The sequence below is a fragment of the Myripristis murdjan genome, chromosome 5 (assembly GCF_902150065.1).
Source record: "Myripristis murdjan chromosome 5, fMyrMur1.1, whole genome shotgun sequence".
Lineage (NCBI taxonomy): Eukaryota > Metazoa > Chordata > Actinopteri > Holocentriformes > Holocentridae > Myripristis > Myripristis murdjan.
This window is the reverse complement of record NC_043984.1, coordinates 33,865,187-33,880,844: the sequence shown is the minus strand read 5'-3', so window position 1 is coordinate 33,880,844 and position 15,658 is coordinate 33,865,187. Positions and strand designations below refer to the sequence as shown.

The 15,658-nt window shown below is 40.7% G+C and overlaps 1 protein-coding gene across 1 annotated transcript in view; it reads right to left on the bottom strand.

Annotated features, from left to right (window-relative positions):
* The window catches only part of LOC115359829 (zinc finger protein 585A-like), a 1,044,768-nt gene that overhangs the window by 789,949 nt on the left and 239,161 nt on the right, over window positions 1–15,658 (bottom strand). The window lies entirely within an intron of this gene.

The window sequence follows — 15,658 nt, the reverse complement described above, 5'->3', positions numbered from 1 at the left end:
AGTAGAAGTAGAAGTACTGTTCCTCTGCTGGTATCTGACTGCAGTAGAAGTAGAAGTACTGTTCCTCTGCTGGTATGTGACTGCAGTAGAAGTAGAAGTAGTGCAGTAAAAATGTCCTGCAGTAAAAGTCCAAAGTGTCTCATGTCAAATGTCCTGGCAGTAAAAGTGACTGAGCTCCTTTTTCCAAACAGTAACTGTGTTAGCTGGGATGTTTTCCATGCAGTTAGAAAAGGAGGAGAGAACACGCTGCACACTACATGCTTTTAAAGGGCCATTACGCTAAAACTGAAGTGAGGACCCTGTAGCCACTTTTCCACACTTATTCCACATTTTTTTTTTTTTTTTTGCCAGTTGAATCTAAATGGTTGTTGCAGCAGTTTTTTATGGTGCAGCTTTTATTGTGAAATCTGGAAATGACAAAAACTAGAACCAACAAAGTAGAAGCAGGTCTTCTCATGTTTGTCGACTGCGCTTTTATTGTGAAAGGTTCCACAATCTGTTGATCATCTGTTCTCTGTGATGGATCTGATTTAAAATGGAGTGAACTCAAGCAGAAATGGACCAAAGGAAAAGTAAAATTGTTACTCTCACTTTGCTGTTTGTTTTACTTCAGCAAACACAAAATTTCTAATTCCCGTTTCCAAACCCGCGGTGTGTAGACGGAGTCCGTGTTGAACGAGGGGCTGCAGGTTATGATTTTATCTTTTTGTCAGAGCAGATGCACAGGGACTCACAACAGGCCCTCGCTCTATTCTCCAGTCTAATTCATATGAAACTCTCAAAGCGTCCGTATTCAAAACTCGACTCTGTGTTCGTGTCGGCCCGCCGTCTCTCCCCCCTGCAGCTGTTTTCACAGTTTTCACGCTGCAGCTCCTCCTTTATAAGGGCATTAAAAACATAAGTGTCCTGCTTCTGCTGAAAGGTCAAACCGAGGAACTAAATGCTCATTTTGTTGTTTTTCTTCCAGATATATGAAGCACACGCGCAGAAAATTATAGCGTTCTCCTCTGAAAACAGACTAACAGGGTCAATGGTGTAGTGATCCTCTATTGATTTTGGCTGTAAAATCCACTTTGGTCATAAAGGAACATGGAGGTGAAGGGCGGCAGGCAGGAGAAAAAAAAGGAGTTCTCAGTTTTGTGATGTGGATTTGGTAAAAAAAAAAAAATAAATAAAAAAGCTGCAGCTCAACAGCAGGGAGTCGCTCTCAGTGAGGTGAGAGGAAACAAACCGATGTGGATGTGGAAATTCAGTCGCCACAACAGCAGAAAAAAAAAACATTACACACACAAGAAAATATAGAATAACCGTGACATTTAGCCGTGAAGTGATTGAGTCGATTAATGGATTCGTCAGCAGACAGGAAAATGAAATGATTACACGGTCGTTTTGATCATCTATTCATCATTTTAATTGCTGGTCAGTACTTTTGATTGACAAAATGATTAACGGAAAAAATAATGATTATGCAGAGCAGAGGTAGGTGGAGAAATGTGGATTATTGCATTATTAAGATGCTGTGAGGGTGAGGATTATAATGGAAAATAACAGCAGCAGGTGTTACTGAAGTGAGAAGGCAAGAGCAGAAAATATAATTGATATTCTGAAAATATCAATATGTATGCAGCATCTATCCATACATCTATTAAGGATTCACCTGAATTCAAATCCATATTCAACAAGTAACAAATTATGGCTTTCTGATAAATAAGCATTTTTTTTTCTAAAGTTCAGCTTTCAATAATCTATGTAGTATCCTAGCACGCTTGATTTTCTTGTGAGGAATGACACTACTTTGGCTGTCTATAACGTCTGGGCTTTTATTTTGAAGGAGCGTTGACCCAGACACCAAACAGTCTCAGTACACAAATACTGCCAAACCATCCTTAAATTTAATAACCCAACACACAGAAGCTCATGATAAACAACACACACAAAGAAACCCACGAGCCAACAACAGCGAACTGGGCTCAGTAAATGTCCGCCGCCCAAAAGCATGCTGGGAAACGACAGACAGAAGTCCAACATGTTTTTTCACAGTGAGTTTTCTTTAGATCTGCAGAATGCAGAGTGGGTTTAGAGCGGGTTTCCTGAACCGATACTGTTATGATAAGCAGGAATTTCAGACAGTTCATATTTCTTTGTGGTTAAAATCCAATGAAATAACATTGTTTGAGCCACGCCCACTTTCTTCCTGAATCCAAATCTGGATTATTTTGCCCCAAAACAAATACAAGTACAAAGAGTGGTGCCTCTGCTCACCTCTACTCTCTGTCTGTCTAGAGGATGTACAGAAAGTGTCCTGAGGTAGTTTACGAGCTGCTCCCTTTAGAAATACTCAGATGGTGATATAACACATGCACATAAAAACAGTGCACGTGCAAAAGATGCATGTGCAGTTTTGCAACATTTCATTGCCATTACCACAACACAGAAAGTGGTGCAATGTGGCATCTCTGAGGTTGAAAACACACAGCGGAAAATCAGAAAAAAAAAAACAAAAACAAAAAAAAAACAGAAAGGCAGAAGGCAACACAGAGGACACACACATCAGCTGGACACACACATCAGCTGGACACACACATCAGAGTCCAGTCAGTCCATGTTGCAGCTCAGCCCTGCCGGACGGTCGAGTCAGGCTAACTAACAGAGTTAAATACACGCAGGGGCTCGGCTCTGCTCAAACTCATTTACAAAGTGTGTTGATGTTGTCGTGTGTGAGCACGGCTGCAGCAGCTCTGCAGGACGCAGAGCCGGACTCACAGGTTTCTGTGCAGCTTCTCAGTCTCCCGGCTCCCGGTTAACCACGCAGGACTGAACCAGGATCAACTGCACAGATTCTTGAAGAACAGATATTTAAACAGTTTAAATATCTGTTCTGGTATTTACAGTTGTCCCTCGCTATAACGCGGTTCACCTTTCGCGGCCTCGCAGTTTCGCGGATTTTTTTAGTGCAATTGTGCATTTTTCTACGAAGGTTTGAACTTTGAGAGTTTAAACAAGAGAGAAAAGTGAGAAAATGTTAATGCCTGTCTGAGAAAAGTGTATAAAGTGTGTAGTGAGGGGGTTTACAGCCTTAAAACATCTAGAATAATTGTAAAAAATAAAGCTGACTACTTCGCGGATTTCGCCTATTGCGGGTTATTTTTAGAACGTAACTCCCGCGATGAACGAGGGACCACTGTATTCCAATTAGCGCATATCAAATCAGATAATGTGTGATATGCATGTGTAAACAGAATAATTCAAAGAACTTGTAACTGACTTTTTTTCTTGTCTTTGTGTGTGTAATCATCTTGTGAATTTTTATAGTGATATCTGAAAGTAAAATTTTGAACCCCTTTCCCCTGTGTGTTAAAAACAGTGTTTTTTTGGTATTATATGGTCATAAATAGGTGATTTTCAAAACTTTCCACCAATGGGATTCCTTGGGACTTTTTCCCCTCACTCAGGACAAACTGAGGATACAAAATCAGTTGAGTTTGCTTCTCTTGCAATTTGTCCCAGGGTTTTTTCATAAAATGACTGGACTACAACAAAGTGGCGAGCTAGCTAGTTCACAAGTTCCCTCCTCACATATCAGCTCGTGTTTTTTGTGTTTCCCTAAAAGTTGCAACTCGAGCGGGTAAAGGGCTAATGCCACCACTGACAGGCGACCAGATGAAACACATCGTTACCTTGACTGAAATTATGGATTTCTTTGGGTTTGAACATTGTTGGAAACATTTGGGATAATGTAAGTAGACACTGTTAGACATTTTAATGCGGAAATGTTACGTATTATGCCTTTAAATGCATAGCACAGCTCTGCTCCTGCAGCCACAGTTCAGGTCCCAGCTGGTTTCTGTGCTGCTTGTGCGAGCCGCTCCTCCACTGCACCTCAGCCAGATTAACTGAGCAGACGGTGTGTCTGCGCTGAAAGGTCAAACCGGCGAGCAAAAGGCTGCGTTTGACTCAAGTCAAGCCCAATTTGTTTGTAACGTCCCTTTAACTCAAAGGGCACAAAGGGCTTCACACGGGAACGAGTGACGACGAACGAATGCAGACAAAACCTGATGGCAGGTTTGAGGAATGAGGCTCGAGTGCCGGTGTGAGCAGGAGGAAGTGTGTGTGTGTGTGTGTGTGTGTATGTGTGTGTGAAAAACTGTGGATGAGATAAATAAGACATCTAGTTACAGTCGGGCAGATTGTGGCTCACGCTTCAGCTCCATTTCTTGGAAGCAGAGCAGAGATAATCTCACAGGCTGGCTTAAATCTCAGTGGGCGGAGCCAAACAACAACACTTTTTTTTTTTTTTTCTTCCTGGCTGAGTAAAATTAGACCGAAGCTCAAAGAAGGACAGGAAGACAAGAGGTAAGAGAGGAGGAAGCTGAAATTATACCAGTGAAAATAAATCCACCCATTCCTCAAGTTTCATCTAAAACAGGCAGATTAGAAAGTGGAAGTGACGGACAGAGCCCAGTTTAATAATCCAGCCGTCTCCTCACCTTGATTGCAGTATTGACTCAAACTCACACCATCTTAGGACAAAAAAAAAAAAAAAATCTGACTGTTTCCTGTGGGGGGAGACGAAGCTCCATCCAAAGCAATTTATTCACAAACATCCACGTGAGTGTTAACGTGACCTTTCACACTAAATGCTCACCAGACACAACAAAAATGATACTTCATCTGATACTTCATCAAATGATACATCTTCAATAGATCATAAGCTCTAGTCACATGACCACTGGGCACAGGACAATATCTATGTTGAGGAACATGTGCCAAAAACACACACATATATAAAATATTTCTACATATTTGACATAAAAAAACACAGAATTATAGAAAAGACCCTCAAAGCACAATTGCGTCACATCAGGCCAAGAGCCTCACTCCTTCAGCACGGCTGGATCTCAACAGAGGTGCTTTTATTTTCTAAAAAGATGCTCCTAAATATTAGAAACATGGAAAAAAAATCACATCATGGTGAGATTTTGGCCGCTGGTCAGACTGAAGGAGACATCTGCAGGCGTCACTTTGGGCTCGAATCCCTTTCCTGTGAGATTTATTTTTCACTCTTTATACACTGAATCATTTGATCAATCGAATAATCAATCAATAGGCCTAATTCTGCTGCCTAAATCTAGTCAGCAGCTCTCACAGCACAACTAAGGCTTTCACTGGATTTACAGCCAGCTTTTGTCAAGACACTCAAGTTGTTGTTTTTTTTTCTTTTTTTTTTTTTTTGGTTTCCACTGCTCGCTCACGGCTCTTTGGCTCAGGAGGGCAACCGGAGCGCTGAAAACTGAGGAGGAGGAGGAGAAGAAGGAGGAGAAAAAAAACACAGATATATATTTTCTCTTTTCAGTCAGAAAGTGAAGGGAAAACTCTGGCAACTGCAGCTTTGACAGAGCAGAAGCTCGTGTCACACGAAGCCTTTTCAGTTCGAGAAAGAGCAGAGGCTGCTGCAGGAGAACAGTGTGAGATGGATACACACACACACGAACACGCACACACACACACACACACACGCAGCTACACACACACAAAAGACACAGCATTCGGCATGAAACGCGAGCTCATTTGCTCTGAGGAGGAAAGTCTCGCTCAGATGAAAAAGGAGCATAAAAGGGAGGATTTAAGAATTAGAATCACTGAGTTGTGGCTTTATCTCAAAAGAAACCCTTCAAGTACAAAATTACACAGCAAAAACATCTGGTCACGTGCCTGCAAATATAATTACACGTATTCAAAACTCACTGTAAAACGATAACGTTTGAGTTCAACATTAAAAATGCATATTTGAAGATGATTTTTTTTTTTTTCCCCTGTGGCTGCAGGTTCTTACAGGACACAGTAACACAGAAAATGGAGAAAAAAAAAAAAAAAAAAAAAAAAACTGTATGTAGCTGCAGCTGTTTGCCTCCACCTTTTAAGAGAGAGGGTGAACCGAAATATGCAATTTTTATTTATTTATTTTTTTTTTTTGTGAGAATCTTGCTCACAAAATCCACAGACTGAAGTTTGAATGACAGTCTGTATGTTGACTTAAACACTAATTTTCTGCTATTATTCCAAATATGACAATATCACTAATTTGATACGATATTCCGTTTAGATATTCCTTTTCCTCAATGTATTATTTTCCAACTAAGACATGTGAGATATGCCAAATTATTTGTGTGTAAAGCGCATTAGGAACATGCGTCTCTGCTGGGGTTTTTACTGCAGTTTGCAACAAACAGTTTAAGGCGGACGTAGAGATGCCTTCACAAAATAAAAGCCCACATTTCTGGCTGGAAGGAGAAACACAACTACTTTTAAACATCAAGAAAGATTTGGATATCTGCTGGGGTTTTTTTGTGTTTGTTTGTTTGTTTGTTTTTTTGAATATTCATAAATATCACAGCATCAACATTTTCAGTAAGGTGGTTGAAAGAATGAAAGAGGGCGGCTGTTTTTGCACGATTGCAAGTCAGAGTCTGCACGGCTGCACGTAAACGGGAATTTTTTTTTTTTTTTTTTTTTTCAGAATAAGGGCAAAAACTGGAATATTTTGTGCATGTAGCGGCTGACAGTGACTTGCTTCCAGTCTCTGCTGTAGTTAAGGACGCCACCCTTTTCTCCACCGCGTCTCTATAGCTATGACGTTTCTAACGGTTGTATAATTTCAGACCCTGCGTCCATTGGAATGGACATGACATATTTCTGTCTCTAAACCAATAAATACTGGGTAACTGAATGATGTCAGTGATGCTGGTTACTGGTTGGATCCTGATTATCCAATCATAATCATGTTTTGACTTTGAGCACGCTCTGAGAGAGTGACAGACATCGGACAAGACAAACATGGCTGAGCGACTGCAGAGAGGGAGGAGTCAGTGCCCATTTTCAATCAAAAATATAAATTTATGTTCATGATGGCCAAACAAATTTTCTGTCAGCATAATTGTAACTGTTACAAGTGATAATATTTTAAGTAATTTTGAACATACATCATATGGTTAATTTACAGGATCTGATGTCCATTGCAATGGACATGAAAAAATACTATTAAAAACATGAGTTAGCAAAAATGTGTTTTTTCCACTTTGTTTTTATGTTGGAGAGGAGTCAGAATCAGTTAAAAAAAAATTTTTTGCCCAGCAGAAAAAATGCAGGTCTGAAGGGGTTAATGAATTAATTTTTGGTGTCCAAGTGAAATTTGTTCGCCTGCCGTGCCACACCTCGCCTCCTGACTCGTCTCTGCCGTGTATTTAAACTCCACTCGCTCAGTGTGACTCGACTCTCGACTCCCACTCTGCAGGCTCGCCGCTGTCAACGCCGTCACTCCCTTCTGTCTTTGCTGTCAGGGTGACGGGCCGTCACATTAATGAACTTTCGGTCCGGTGGGACATTTTTGGGACTGCGAGACCTTTGCAATAATGGGAGCACTGGGCAGTCGCCACAGTGATTTGGTCTCACCAGGGTCCAGATGATACTGTAACCCTGCAAGGGGAACATAAATTAAAACTCATTATCACAGTTAGTGACTTTTAGGAGCTCTCAGATCTTGGTGCATGATGAAAACAGAACTCAAAGATAATGCTAAATAAGAAAACCCCCATTTTGAGTGCGGTTTACCCTCCCCTTAATGGTGCTATGACACATAATGTATGATTTTGTCTCATATTAGTAGGATCTCTTGATGTAAATGTCAGGGATTGCAGTATATTAGAGTGCAAATGTTACAAGAGATGCTGATTTCTTAATGCTCCATCAGGAACGTTTAATTTCGGTGATATTTTATTCGCAATTTCAGCAACATTTTAGTTTTGAAGGGAACAAAGTGAACATAAACTTGAAAGGCGCTGCAGTTTCTTCCTCAGTGACTGCGGGAGGAAAAGGTCGATCTCCGCTTCAGATGTTTTCACACGGCTGATCATCTCGCTGCCTGCCGCTCTCACCTTTCTCTGCCTCGCGGTTCACAGGCCAGATAATTCAGTTTCCGGCTGTTGTGATAATTCAGTTTGTGCAGATAATTCAGTTTCCCCCGCTGAGCCGCCGGACCCCGGCGAGCCGCAGCGAAAGGTCTCGGCTGCTTTAACTTTACCTCGGACGACCTGAGCTGCTGCGGCGGCGGCTGGTTGTAATCTCAGCGGTGGCCACGCGCCGCCTGCTGCTGGAAGAGGCGACGCTAATGCAGAAGCCGCAGGAGATCTGGGTCAACGCAGTGTGCAGCGGAGCCAGCCTCTGTCCTCTGTCACCGACACTAACCTAAGGAGTGGCATATTTTTCAGCACCAAGGCCCCATTTACACCTGAACACTTCATGCACATTCATCTGCACTGCCTCTGCTTGAGCTGCAGCTGCACCTTTGCCAAGTGCGCGGGGTTATTTTGGGTGGTAAAAATCCCATTCCTGTCTCCAAACGCGATGCAACGTGATCATCCATTTGAGCGTTTCAACAGTCGGATGGACGTGAAACTCTCCCGGCTGAATCATCAGCACAAACAAATAACTGTTGAAATAATTCAGCTTCACTGTAAAAAAAAGTTAAAGTCACAAGACTGAGTGCAGAAAGTCCCACAGTGCACTGAGTATCCTGGTTATGAGGCTGATCCCGGCTTTGATCATATTCAAGATATGGCGTTTACATTCAACACAGAGAAATCTGGTTATTCATCTGCATGGTAACAGATGACTGTGCAGGCGCCTGTGATGTTTACAGCACAAACCTTTAATCTGACATTCCTCTCTAACTTTTTAAATGAAATTATTGTGACTGTGGCTGTTGAAAATAAGACTTAGCACTATTATAATGCCAACATTGTGTTGTGGCTATGGCTCCTCCACCGTGACTGCCAGCGGTGGGAGAAGAGAGCGACAGGAAACGGAGTCGGCAGCGGTCAGAAAAACGGGATCAGATGTTCACGAGCTCATTTGCTCTGAGTAGGAAAGTCTCGCTCAGATGAAAAAGGAGCGTAAAAGGGAGGATTTAAGAATTAGAATCACTGAGGCTACGTTTACACATACACGGGTATTTTTAAAAACGGAGACATTTCCCTTCGTTTGTGCCCTTCATCTACATGCAAACGGCGAATTCGCCTCTGAAAACGATTCTCTCTAAAAACTCCGGCCAAAGTGGAGATTTAGGAAAACTCCCGTTTCGCGTTTGGATGTAAACTGAGAAAAACGGAGAAATACAGCGTTTCAGGCAGCTGACGTCACATTATGCGCCAAAAGTGCGCACAATGTTTACATTTGGCTATGGTGATCATAGACATGATATACGTATATTATGTCAATAATGGTGATGATCATAATAATAATAAGAAGAAGAATAAATTTTATTTGTAACGCACTTTATATTTAACAATCTAAAAGTGCTACAGAGGAGAAAGAAGAAAGATTAAAGGATCAATAAAAAGTTAAAAGGATTAAGAGAACAATATGACTGCTGTCTGGTTTGGCTTCTGATTGGCTTGCATGGTTTTCTCCTTCTTCCTACCCCGCCGCCCATAGGCTTGGTGTAGTTATGATGGCGCTCAACGGCGTATTTATGCAGGTTGATGTAAATGAAAATTTTTTTGAAAACGATGCCATGTGCACGATGTTATTTTGGAAAACAGAGGGAGGGAAATATTCGTTTCTCAAAATACCCGACTACGTGTAAACGTAGCCTGAGTTGTGGCTTTATCGCAAAAGAAACCCTTCAAGTACAAAATTACACAGCAAAAGCATCTGGTCACGTGCCTGCAAATATAATTACACGTATTCAAAACACGAAACGGAGTCGGCGGCGGTCAGAAACCGGGATCAGATGTTTACGTGGGACAGTAATCCGGTTTCTTTCAGAGAACTCCAGCTATAGCGTAATGTTTCCCAAATCTGGAATAAGGGCTTATCCAGGTTTCTGAAGTCGGAATATGATGTTTACGTGCACAAACACAAAAACGGGATACTTAAAAAACCCGATCGTATCCAGGATGTAAACACAGTCACTGAAATTCAAATTCTGTTGACGCTGGTGAGGTTGAGCTTTGACGATTTGAGCTTTGACTTTACACGAACGTGCTGCAACATTTCAGCAGTTTCCTCATCTGGAATACCACAGATTATAATATTGAATATAACTGAGTATATTTTGTGGCTGGTGTCTTCACCATAATAACGCCCTCTGAGGCTCATGGGTAGTGTAGTTTTTAGTGCCATTTGACAAACTGGATAACACAAACCTGCAGTTTGGTTTATCATCCAGGAGGCCACGTGACTCTGTTCAGTAACGGTGAAAGTAAAAAGGTTAAACCACAAATGAAGAAAAAACACTGAAGGAAATGCTTCCAGAAGCCATTACTCTGCCCGTTTTGCATTTTCACTTTAGCAATAAAAACACAAGAGCCAAGAGGTTTAATTTGACTCAATTTGACTCATTTCCTCAGGGTGTTTCTTCACACCTCAAGTCCATTTGCTGCGGTTAACACTGCGATACTTTGTTGTCGTGTTCATTTGGCTCACTTTGGTTTCACACGGCAAAAAATTAAAAACAAACCAAAATAAAATAAGGTGTACCTTTACTGATCCCCCCAGGGAGAAATTCAATTTGCCACAGCAGCACAAGGCAATGCAACAGAAAGAAACTGCCATCACCACCTACACAAGCTAGAATAGGAGTAATAAAACAGCTCTGTGATTTAGGGATGGGCGTATCGATCCTGTGGTATCGATACTCATTTGGCATCAATTTCCTTAAACAAATATTGATACTAACAAATAAGAATAGGGGGTGCATGCATAACTTTCAGCTGTTTTAGATCGCTTCCTTCACTCACTATGTGCCGACACACCCCTGTGCCTGGCGGCGTATTGAGCCGGCCCGTGTCACGTGACGGCCCGACAGCACAGCCAGCAAGAGTGGCTCAAATGCAGGAGCCGGAGGAACACACAGAAAATAATGGCAGATCGGTCTTTTTTTCTTTTTTTTTTTTGACAAGAAAAGTGAAAATGTGCAAATTTTTGTTCATATTTAACTTATTTACTTCATATTTATGTTATTTATTTTAATTTTAGTTTTATTGTGTATTGACCATAATAAATATGGTATAAATGGTCTGTATTTGTCATGTAATTTGTCTTAAATGTAATAATATTTTGAATGAAAAAAAATTGTCAGTAAGAAATTATCAGTATCGGTATCGGTATCGTTGAAAATGTAAGAAAAAGTATCGGTATCGCATCGAATCCTAAAAGTGTGGTATCGCCCATCCCTACAGTGTATGTGCACGTGCAATATGTGTATGTTTTTATACTGCATATGTTCACAATGTTAACTAACTTCTACGTACATCCTGATTCTGAAGCACAGTGCCTATAAAAACAGCTCGCTAACAAAATGCTGCACCGAAATTCAAATTTATCCTAATATTTTTACCAAACGCTTTAAGCATAGGCGGAGTTTGCGGGGGGCATTGCCCCCCCTAGCGTCTGAAATGTGTCACTACATTGAGTCAAAAATAGGTCCAATATTTTTTTTTTCCTGTATACATATCTATAAACATTTAAGCAATGCAATAAAATAAGATTATTTTCAGAAATAAATCTGAATTACATTATGTTCAGTATTGTAATAAATAAAATAATAATAAAAAAAAAATGTTTGCCCCCCCCAGCGCAAATTTCAAACTCCGCCTATGGCTTTAAGAGATGCATTTAAAAAAAAAAAAAAAAACACATCTCTGACCGTGGGACGTGGCTTCCTCTGCCTCGAGTGCAAAACGGGAAAAAGAGGAGCCAGAATCACCGAGTTGTAGCTTCATCTCAAAGGAAACTCCTCGAGTTCAAAATCAAACGTGAAAAAAAAAAAAAAAAAAAAAAAAAAAAAATCCTCCCATCACCTGCTTCATGCATTCAGAGCCACTCTGCACGTTTCACACACGAGGAACACATTCACAGTTATTTTCAGTGTTTAGCACAGCTGAGATCTACTTTACATGGGCTTAAATGGTGGGAGTGTGACTGAATCTTCTCTCTCTCTCTCTCTCTCTCACACACACACACACACACACACACACACACAGGCACACATTAACACACCCATTCAAAACAGCATTCAGCATGAAAAGTGAGTTCATTTGCTCTAAGTGGGACAGACTTGCGCACATAAAAGAGAAGCATAAAGGAGAGGATTTGACAAGTTGTAATCAACAAGCTGCAGTTGTATTTGGAGAAAAAAAATGAAAAAAAAAAACCTCAAGCACAAAATTACACGTGAAAAAAAAAAAAATGTCACACACTCGCGAATATCATTAAGTGTATTCAAAAGTCACCATGCATGTTGGTGAGTCGCTCCTTCGGCGTTACACACACACACACACATAAACACACACACACTGTCGCATAGACCCTGATCCTGCATGACTTGACTGTGCAGCTGTGTGTGTGTGTGTGTGTGTGTGTGTGTGTCCTGCTGTGATTTGTGAGGCTGTTTTCAATGCAGGCGACTGCAGCAGATTAAACTATAACTCAACGCTTTAGGCTGCAGCGCAACACACAGATGTGCACGAGGTATGATGGCCGCGCACACACACACACACACACACACACACACACACACCTACACGGAAGGTAAATTTACTCTTAACTTCCTCTTTTCTTGAAAAAATTCCTTCTTTTATATAAATGTTAATAAAATGTATAAATCATCAGACAAAAAAATGGTGTTACCGCGGCGCAAATTAAACTATAACTCAGCGCCATCGGCCACAGGTATGCATGAAACACACACACACATGCACACACACACACACACACACACACACACACACACACACACACACACACACACACACACACGTCAGCGAGGCCATCAAAGCCAAAACACCACAGGCCTCATAAGTCTCACTGCAGATCTGGAATTCTGATTCTCTTCGTTTCCTCTTGGGGGGAAACTCCTCGCTGCTTCCCATCATCCTCTCTGTCACGGGCTGCGACTTGAGCTGCAGTTTTAAAACTTGGACATTTTAGTCGGCACGTTTCTCTCTCTCTCTCTCTCCGCTGAAATTTCCAACCCAGGTCATGATTTCGCCAACAAAAAGCGAACACTAGTCAGCAGCTTTTTCTGTGTCAAATCTGTTTAATTTTTTTGTTCCAAACGACAACAAAAGTATTAAGAGGAGCAAAATCATGAGAACTCAGCATGAAGAGGCTAACCTCTTAGCTGTCAGCAATTTAAAAAAAAAAAAAAAAACTATGATCATATATATATATATATATATATATATATATATATATATATATATAAAAATAGATATATTTTCTTTTTTCAAATACAAAAAAAAAAAAAAAAGTCCAAATTATTTTAAGGGAATCAGGAAAATCCAATTCACTCCTCACATGAATGCCAACAAATTCTAACAAATGGAAAAAAAAAAAAAAAAAAACATAAATTAAAGACTTTGCCTCCTTGTGTCATTATTTTACCTTCTTCTATTAAACATGTTTAGTTTTCGTCACGTCTCGTATTATCATAATAATAATAATAATAATAATTATTATTATTATTATTATTATTATCATGGTTGTGTTTTGTACCTTGATCAAAATGAACTGTTCACTCAAAATGAAGGTATATCTGATTAAAACCAATTCCTTCCTTCCTTTTTTCCTTCCTTCCTTCCTTCCTTCTGTCCATCCTTCCCTTCCTCCTCATTTCCTCCCACAAACTCAACGAGGAAATGACTTCCCTCCCTTCGTTTTCTCTCTTTTCTTGCTTCATTTTCCTTCTTTCACACACTCACTCATCTGTTCTCTCTCTCTCTGTGTGTGTGTGTGTGTGTGTGTGCAGATATTGACAAGCCGGCTACAAGGTTCATTCAGCCTAATTAAAGGAACAATCTGTTTTTTTTTTCTCCCCTCCCTACTTCCTGCCTCCTTTCCTTCCTTCAATCAATCAGGCAGGCGCAGCAAAGTGACTCTAATGATCCCGTCTTTATGAGGGGCTCTTAGAAAACGAGGAAATTGGCTTTTCTGACGCCGTTTCTATTTCTGAATCAGGATGGCGCTGACTTCTGATGGTCTTTGATGAAACAGCCCGTAACAAAGCCGGGGGGAAAAATAACTAAACGCACATGAAACGCACACACATTCTCTCTCACACACACACACACACACGCAAGCAAGAACACAACTGCACATAATCCGCGGCACATTTTCACGCCGTCAGAGCCTTTTCTCCCATCATGCTCGGTGTACTCAGCTGCTACACACTGACCAATGAGACGGTGGAGTTTATGAGATAATAGATTTACTGCATTGAACAGACGGTCTGATCTGTGATCGGCCTCATCACACGAGACGAGACGAGACGAGACGCCGGCTTCCCTGATATCTTACGGCAATTTTTAGACACGAATTCCAGAAAATAAGAGTCGGTGAATCCAGTTAATCGTTGATATTTTTCATATTGGAGCCACTTTAGAGTAAAGCCATCACTCAGAGAGCTGCAGGTCTTTTTAAAAGTGTCACGGTCAAGTTGCAGTACATCGCCGTCAAAAATAGAAAATGGACCCCAAAAAAATCCTTTATTTTCCCTTTTAGGAGCACAAGGTCATGTTTGAGGCGGAGAACAGGCTCCATCGCGAGGGTTAATACCACAACACACTTTTCTGTCTCTTTTCTGTGATGTGTGAGAGTGTGTGAGTGTGTGTGGCACCACAAAGCAATCACACTCTTGGTGTACCAAATTGGCCCGAATCGCCAAAATGTTCAATAATATGGGCTTTGACTTGAACCGAATACAAAACAGAAACATTATCAAGAGTGGTGCATGGATTTTACTGAGCCCTGCCACTTCTCAGAAAATTCACAATGTGCCATCTTGCCTTATTCTGCTTTGATTGTAGTATTTATTTATTTATTTATTTTTGGTGTTGTAACTTGTATGTTGTTCACAGTGAGCTACAAAACAAAAGCTAGCTGCGTGATGAAGGTCGAGGTGGGAATATCAGGGACTCTCAACTTACATCAACAAACAGGTAATAAGGATATTTTCAGGTCGCAGAGGCATTCATGTTCAGTCAGATGATGGTGGGAAGCCTGTGAGATTATCAGAGGATGAGAGCTACTCGGCATTTCACAAGAACAAAGTAAAATTAGAGAAAAAAATCTGTGCGGTACAAAAAATTTTTTCCCCCCGTGCCATAAATAATCTCTCGATCCTACAAAGTGATCACACGACCTCTCGAGGGTCCCGACCCCTAGTTTGATAACCGCTGTGTTAAAGGCGTGAGCAGCTGGCATTAGTACGGCTGCAGGTCCGAATCCATTAACCATTAAACCGTCCAGCTACCGCTCCTTTAAGACGCAATACCACCATCGACCACCAGGGTGCACACAAATGCATTTTTTTAATTTTTTTTTAGCTCCACTGAAACTAATAAATTCGACTTTTCTTTTCTACGTTTCCGTCAAACAGCTGCATGTTTTCTGTGCAAATGCAAAACAGCCTTACACAAAACCCAAAGTGTGTGGTGATAAAACCTTCATTAGAATAACTTTATGATTATTGGTTATTTGATCAACACGCTGATTTTCCTCAAGTTTTGTTCCTTAAATAACTGCAAACGCTCATTCATCTGTTAAATATATATATATATATATATATATATACATTTTTTGTTACATTTATAGAAGCGAG